This window comes from Schistocerca serialis, chromosome 4 (genome assembly GCF_023864345.2).
Source record: "Schistocerca serialis cubense isolate TAMUIC-IGC-003099 chromosome 4, iqSchSeri2.2, whole genome shotgun sequence".
NCBI lineage: Eukaryota > Metazoa > Arthropoda > Insecta > Orthoptera > Acrididae > Schistocerca > Schistocerca serialis.
The window spans coordinates 496,210,475-496,219,014 of NC_064641.1; the positions used below are offsets into that span (position 1 = coordinate 496,210,475).

At 42.6% G+C, this 8,540-nt stretch overlaps 1 non-coding gene across 1 annotated transcript; it reads left to right on the forward strand.

Annotated features, from left to right (window-relative positions):
- The first annotated feature begins 2,379 nt into the window (after window positions 1–2,379).
- On the forward strand, window positions 2,380–2,452 carry Trnan-guu (transfer RNA asparagine (anticodon GUU)). The gene has a single exon. It is a non-coding gene; the product is annotated as a tRNA-Asn (tRNA).
- The last annotated feature ends 6,088 nt before the right edge of the window (window positions 2,453–8,540 follow it).

An 8,540-nucleotide genomic window follows, 5' to 3' on the forward strand; every position in this document is an offset into this window, starting at 1 on the left:
GTAGCTTTGCACAAGTCGTTAACGCATCTGCCTAGTTAGTGGGACAATCTACTTGGTGCCAAATCTGACTTGTTGCTTCGGTATGCGTATATACACCACACAATTTTTGAGAATTGAAATGGTCTCTTGAACCATGTAGTTTGATTTAGGAAGATTGATTCAATTGTGTTTGTGATTTTGGTAGGGTTATTATTGTGTCTAGGATAGAAATTTTGTAGTAGGCGAGGAGTCAAAGTTTATCGTGTTCGTGCACGTAGGTTGGCGAGAATGAGCCAACATGAGTCAAGAACCACAGATAGTGAGTTGCACATGGATGTTCAGAAGGGAAATTCACAAGAGATCGAAACTAGGGAAAGTGAGAATGATGATTTTCAGGTATCGGTTGTAACAGAAAGTGAACTGAGTAATTTGCAGGATAGTAGCGAGCAGTCCGAAGCTGAGTCTTTGTAAAAGGAAAATCTGACTATGTCATAGGCAACAGAAAACTCCTAAACTAATGGACGCGAGGAAGTAGCACAAATTATTTCATATCGTGCAACAACCTCTCCAGTTTCGACTCTGTTTGATCTCCAATCCTTTCTGGTTGACATGTATTTGCAAAACATGCGACAGTACGAGAAAAACGAAAAGACCGAATAAAATATCGCAGCATTTGCGTTGATAAATAAGCAACAAGATGAGAAAAACGATGAACCATCAAGTTACCTTCCATTAGGAAAGTGGATGCACTCAGCGACTGTTACGTGATTTATAAATTACTGACCGCAGCGATCAATCGTCCTTTTTTTTTCTTTTGCAGGTTTTATTACGCAAATCCAGATTTCGGGTAGGAATAGCCATTGTCAACGCACTATTTTCTAATCTCTAAGCATGTCAGTTCCCTGCTGTTGGGTCGTCAGTCACAGTTCTTTGAATACTACTGTATAAATAATACTTCATTTATACAGTAGTATTCAAAGAACAGCAGGGAACTGAAATGCTTAGAGATTAGAAAATAGTGCGTTGACAATGGTTAGGCACTAGCCGAAGTCTGGGTTTGCGTAATAAAACCTGCAAAAATAACAAAAAACGGCTGATTGCTGCGCTCTATAATTTATAAAAACGATGAACATTACGAAAGGACAGATGAACATTTCAAAGAAAACTTGAGAAAGTGGATCAGGAAAAAGAGATAAAGACACCTTCAAAGAAAACAGGAAAATTTTGCAAAGATATAAGCTTGGAGGTCAATTACCCGGTTTTGACAAGGGGGTCGCTGAGATGTGTAAGAAAATCGGGGAGAAGATAGAAAGTCCAAAGCAAAAACTAGTCAAATAGTTGATGAGCAAATGTGTGGCAACGTCAATAAAATAAGAACATTGTCTCAAGAAGTGAAAGGCACTACGAGTCAGCTGCATAAAACTGCAGATGTAATCAAGGTATGAAAAGATGAAGTTACAGAAGTATCTAAGGTTTTAGGAACATCCCGAGCAGCTGGCATCACGTAGTGATGCGCAATCAGACGTAGGAGATTAGACAGATAATCAAATTAACGCCAACAGTTCTAACGAGGAAAGAGTTTGTGTCAAGGGTTGTCAGCCTTGATTCACTGCCGGAACTGACAACCGACGCAAAGCCCATAAATAGAAGATGTCGAATGTAATATGGCGCATCTCACAGAAATTCAACTAGCGATTGAAGAGCTATTGTCTAACTCGACGAAGCAGAACGAGGCAAAAATTAGCAGAAATGGTGAATTGTTTAGCAAATGGAAAGACAGAATGCTGAACTAGTAGCGCAAACAGAGGAGCAATTTTCAAAAACCCAACACATTTTGGAAAAAAAAATGGGAGGAAAATCGAGAAACACATCACTGAATTAGCGAAGAAGAGGGTAGAGCATGCCATCAGAACGAGGAGATAGTGTTCGCAAAAATAGACGAGCAGATGCTTTACCATTATAGTGCTTGGGTGCTGCAGCGTTACTGCAGAAGTGTGAAATCTGGTGGATAATAAAAGGAAGAAATACCGTCTATAATTAGGGTAAAAGACGAAATCAGCTAAGATGTAGTCAGTTGTTGCCAGGTCTTCGAAGGAAGCGCTTGCAATACGAATTCATGACATCCAGATACTGATGGCTCCAGTACGCCCATATCGACACGTCTGAATGCCTATACATGAGGTGCATAGGGGCCTGAAGGTAGCATTTGAATTGCCGAAACTGATTATGAAAATAAAATTAAATAAAATAACTTCTCAAATCGCACAGCTGTTTAGCGGTTCTCCCACTTGAAAATTACGTCCTCCAGGTGCAAGCTCGCACCTGCCAGCTGCCGGAAGCTCCCCCCTTCAAAGAGGGTGTGCTGGGTATGTCCTACCTGAACTAAACGGACATACATGGAGCAGGATGGCGCAGTTGGGAGCGCATTGGGCTGTTAACCCGAAGGTCCGTGGATCAAAACCACGTCCTGCTACAAATTTTAATTTCTTCTGCTCTGGTACATTGTAGCTCGGTATAGTCGCAAAATTGTAATACTTGTCACTGTACTGTTAATCTGATTTGATCCATTATAAATGGTTTTTGAAAGCCTGCGACTGTAGATACAATAGGTTTGTTTATAAATAAATAAATCTTCTGCTACCAGTCACGATTTTCTTTATTTTACTATTCGCACGACGCGTTTCGAGAAATAATTCCCATTTTCAAGTGCGTTTTTTTAAATGTGTGTTAAGCCATTTCTTTTGATGCTGTCAGTGTGTGTGAGTCTGCTTCATTTTGTTGACTTTTACTGTAATACATAAGAAACGCGATTTTTAGTTGGGTATAAATTCTTTCTGTGGGGTTAGTGGCTAAAGTTTGAGAACAGTTTGTACTTACTGTTTTCTAATGGTTCCATTTGTGTAGAGAGTCACACACACTTAACATCACACACAATTTGTACATTTTACACATCGAAAATATCTTATATAAACAAAACAGTTACAAAGATCTGTAAGTACAAATTGTTCTCAAACTTTAGCCACTAACCTCACAGAAAGAATTGATACCCAACTAAAAATTGCGTTTCTTATGTATTACAGTAAAAGTCAACAAAATGAAGCAGACTGACACACACTGACAACATCAAAAGAAATGGCTTAACACACATAAAGAAAAAAAAACGCACTTGAAAATGGGAATTATTTCTCGAAACGCGTCGTGCGAATAGTAAAATAAAGAAAATCGTGACTGGTAGCAGAAGATTTATTTATTTATAAACAAACCTATTGTACTGTTAATGTAGTGTATCCATTTAATATGTGTAACATGCCCCGCCAACAGTAATTGGAGGCTGCAGATTCGTTTATAGTTTCCCATATGTCCCTGTTCCTCTAATTCATACATTCCTCCACTCATTCTAATTGTGAATGCGGACATGGAGCAACGAGAGCCGTTGAGATCGAGAATGAGTATTTCGTTGTGCAATATAGGGTGCAGTGATTTCCTGACTGAGATTTTAAGACAAACCACAAATATAAGTAGAAACCTCTATTTTGCTTGCAGTGCTCGCACCATCTGAGTTAGATGTGCTCGCTTCCTCTCCATCCTCATAACTTCAAGCAGCCGCTACTTCTCTTGCACTTTAAATACTTTACACATTCTGTTTTCCAACTTGGTGGACCACTACTTCTACGAGAAAGATCATTGCTCATGAACGTTAAGGGGAAACTTGTTCAGACATAATTCGGCACACAATTTTTAAAGTGTTACTGAGATTTTTATTTTGTGAAACTTCCTGGCAGATTAAAACTGTGTGCCCGACCTAGACTCGAACTCGGGACCTTTGCCTTTCGCGGGCAAGTGCTCTACCAACTGAGCTACCGAAGCACGAAGGGGGTTACCAATCTTCGGACTGGTTGGGGATGAAGCCCGCCACGTTGATTCTCCTATGGCAATCTCTCATATCAAAGTACTATTTACACCCAACTTCCTTAACTATTTATTGCATATACTCTTATTTCAATCTCTGTCTTTCCAGACAGTTTTTGCCCTGTATGGCTCCCTCTGGTAGTGCGGAATTGTCCCGGATGTGTTAACATATGTTCCAGCGCCCTGTCCTTTCTTCTTGGGTCGTATTTTACACATATCCTTTCCTCCAAGATTCTAACATCATTCTATAGCATAACAACTCGAATACTTCGACTCTGATACTTTCCTCTTTCTACACGTCGACCATGAATCACTTTCATACGGTATTAAAATCCAAAAGTACACTCTCAAAAAATTCTTCCTCGAATTAAGTTCTGTGTTAGATACAGACGGAAAATTAATGACAAATGCTTTCTTTATCTGTGCTAGTCTGCTCTGTATATCTCCCTTGCTTCGTTCGTCATTTCTTCCAGGGTACCAGAATTCCTTCACTTCATCTACAGCACGCTGATTTCCAACTATGCTGATGACATATCCAAGCTGATGGCTTTCTAATCATGATTTTAGTAACCATAATTGCATATTCAGTACTTAATTAAAGATTTCATTTAATGTTACAAATTATTTTCGGACTGAGCCAAACCTGTGCGCCTTGAGATGGCTGGCGCGAAACAGGCCAACTCACAAAAAGCAACTCGTTTCCATGCTAACAGTATGCGTACCTTACAATTCCTATTATTATGTACTTAAAAGTGAACTAAAGTTTGAAATAGCCTCGGAAAATGTCTGTAGAAAGCCATTCTTCTGATAGGAGTCCTACAGGCTGTGCATGTGCGTCGTGGACGGTTATCAGGTTCGCATAAAGTTGAATTAAATATTGAATTGTCACGGAAAACGTTTCCGTACGTACTGCATAGCCATCAAAACCACGTAAAGAACTTTCGTAAACATTGATGGTGCTCGTCAAGTTTTGATTAGAATACGCGCTCTTTAATGGATAGTTGCTTTCAGACCGGCTTCCGAGTAGTTCATTACAATAATAATTCATTTTTCTGAATTTTTTATTGACACCATTAATAATCAAGTAAGACTTTCATCGTAGTAGCCTTGAGGTGTTCCCATTTTCCATTCGATTATCCACTTTTCATCGATTGCATATTATTAGGTCAACAACTTTGCTTCCGCCGTTTTGCGATAGAGGGCATTAGCGGCAAGTAGTGTTCAGGTGATTGGTCGTAGGTGAAATGCAACAAGCTTAGGCATCTGTAAACATAATGCCTTAAAAATATTAGTCGATTTGTAATTGCATCATGAGGTTATTCTCGATTAAGTACGTCAACTTACGTAACCATTTCTCGCCCTTTGCGGCAAGTTTTAATTTTCTGCTTTAACATGAAGAAATCTGCGGCTGTGGCTCTTAAAATGCTGGGCAAGACCAATGGTGAGAGAACTATTAGAGGAAGAACGTGCAAAGAACGATTTCAACGCCTTAAGAACGGTGATTTTGACGCCGGAGACCGGTATGGCGGGGGAAGACAGAACATTTTCGTTGCTACAGACGAAGACAGTCACAGGACATCGTTGTCGAAAGCAATTGATGCGTTCGAGCACTGCACTGAAACACAAACGGCTACAATATAGCGATAGACACGTAAAGGTAATTTTGCAGTAAGTCACTGCTCGACCCCATATCGCAAAACTCGCCAAAATATACATGGAAACGTTGCAATGAGAAGTCCTATCCCTCACGCCGTATTCTCCATAAGTTGCTGACTACCAACTTTTTCGATCAGTGGCATACAATCTGGCTGACGAGCACTTCCGATCATATGGACAAGTACAAAATTGAATCGATTCATGGATCCCCACAAAAGACTCCCAGTCCTTTCGACATGGGATTCGTATGCTATCCGAAAGATGGGACAATGTAGCGGCCAGCGATGGGCAATACTATGAATCATAATTTTTTTGTAAGTTTTTCACAATAAAGCCCCAAACTTCGAGAAAAAACAGCGGAAGCAAAGTTGTAGACCTAGTAGTATCACGAATGAGATAGTAGTAATAAGACAGAGAGGGAGACAGTGAGAATGATAGGAGACAGTACTCATAGGACCGAACGAAGGAGATTGTCACTGTGAGTGAGGAGACAGTTAGGAACAAAGAAATAGTGACAATGGGTTGCGCTGATTGAGTGAGTGAGAATGAGCAAGTGGGATTAGGTGGGTATGAGCGATTTACAGCAGTGGGCTAGTGGATGTGAAGGAAATACAGCTTTGGTAGCTTGTGCCAATGAGAGGTGAGTTGCATGTTAAGAAGAGGGCGAGTATGTTCGTATGCCAAAGTTTTTAAAGGTGCTGAGCAAGGTAGAATGAGGCAGCTGGCACGCCACTTTCCAGACTCTTTTAAAAAGGGACCTACTCGCCTTCTTTGTGCTCCGATAGGCGCCTTTTTTGCTGGTATTGAATGGCTCAGTCTGGTGGGAGGTTGGAGTAGAACACTGGACTTTAGCGTCTCTAGTCGCCCACACCACACCAACCGTAATACATTGACGCGCCAAAGAAACTGGTATAGGCATGTGTATTCAAATACAGAGATACGCAAACAGGCAAAATTCGGCGCTGCGGTCGGCATCGATTATGTAAGACAACAAGTGTCTGGCGCAGTTGTTGGATCGGTTGCTGCTGCTGCAATAGCGGGTTAGGAAGATTTAAGTGAGTTTAAACGTGGTGTTATAGTCCGTGCACGAGCGATGGGACACAGCATCTCCGAGGTAGCGATGAAGTGGGGATTTTCCCGTGCGACCATTTCGCTAATGTACCGTGACTATCAGGAATTCGGTAAAACATCAAATCTCCGCCGTCGCTGCGGCCGGAAAAAGATCCTGCAAAAACGGGACCAATGACGACTGAAGAGCATCGTTCAAGGTGACGAAAGTAGAACGGTTCCGCAAATTGCTGCAGATTTCAATGCCGGGCCATCAACAAATGTCAGCGTGCGAACCATTGAACAAAACATCATCGATGTGGACTTGTGTACCCTTGATGACTGCACGACACCAATTTTTACGCCTCGCCAGGGTCCGTCAACACCGACATTGGACTGCTAATGACTGGAAACATGTTGCCTCGTCGGACGAGTCTCGTTTCAAATTGTATCGAGCAGATGGACGTGTGTACTGGTGTGGAGACAACCTCATGAATCCATGGACGCTGCATGTCAGCGGGGGACTATTGAGTGTGGTGGAGGCTCTGTAATGAATGGTATGGAGCGTGTCTAGTTGGAGTGATGTGGGACCCCTGATACGTCTAGATCCGACTCTGACAGTTGACACGCTGCATGTCAGCAGGGGACTATTCAGTGTGGTGGAGGCTTTGTAATGAATGGTATGGAGCGTGTCTAGTTGGAGTGATGTGGGAACCCTGATACGTCTAGATCCGACTCTGACAGTTGACACGCACGTAAGCATCCTGTTTGCATCCACTCATGTCCGTTGTGCATTCCGAAGGACTTGGACAGTTCCAGCAGGACAATGCGGCGCCCCACACGTCCATAATTGCTACACAGTGGCTCCAGGAACACTCTTCTAAGTTTAAACAATTCTGCTCGCCACCAAGGCCCACAGACACGAACGATGTTGAGCATATCTTGGAACATTCCAACGTACTGTTTAGAGGAGATCTCCACCCCGTCGTACTCTTACGGATTTATGGACAGTCCTGCAGGACTGATGGTGTCAGTTCTCTCCATCACTACTTCAGACATTAGTAGAGTCCATGCCACGTCGTGTTGCGGCACTTCTGCGTTGTCGCGGGGGCCCTGCACGATATTAGGCAGGTGTACCGGTTTCTTTTGCTCTTCAGCGTTAAGTGTCTGAGAGCAACACGGACCGTTAAGAACTGGAAGTGGCGTCTGCGGCCACTGGCCACACCTGTGGAGACAGCTGTCTGCCCGCACTGAGCTTTCTCAGCGGGTTTTCCGCTGGCAGGCGCGTCTGTTGTGCGAGTCACTGTTGGCCCCGGCTGTCGAGACACGTTCCAGTTTCGACACTGTCTGCGGCCAGACAGCAGACCTGTCTTGAATAGGGAAACTGCGTCCTAAAGGCGTCAAGGCTGTCTCGCCATTTGCCTTGTACACGGCCATTCCCGGCCGGCATTCATTTCGGTAATACATTTGATTAAAAGTACACTGCTAGTCATAACAACTGTAACGTAGTGAGGGCGACATGCAGTAAACGCCAATCTAACACTAACAAGGGAACCTCCCCATCGCACCCCCCTCAGATTTACTTATAAATTGGCACAGGGACAGGCCATGAAAGACTGAACACGGATCAATCGAGAAAACAGGAAGAAGTTGTGTGGAACTATGAAAAAAATAAGCAAAATATACAAACTGAGTAGTCCAGGCGCAAGGTAAGCAACATCAAGGAAAGTGTGAGCTTACGAGCGCCGTGGTCCTGTGGTTAGTGTGAGTAGCTGCGGAACGAGAGGTCCGTGGTTCAAGTCTTCTTTCGAGTGAAAAGTTTAATTTTTTATTTTCAGACAATTATCAAAGTTCAGGCATTCATACATAATCAACTTCGCTCTGCAAAATTCCAGGTCAAGTTCAGATTTGCTTGGACATATGCAGGATTTGACGGTCTACACACAGAA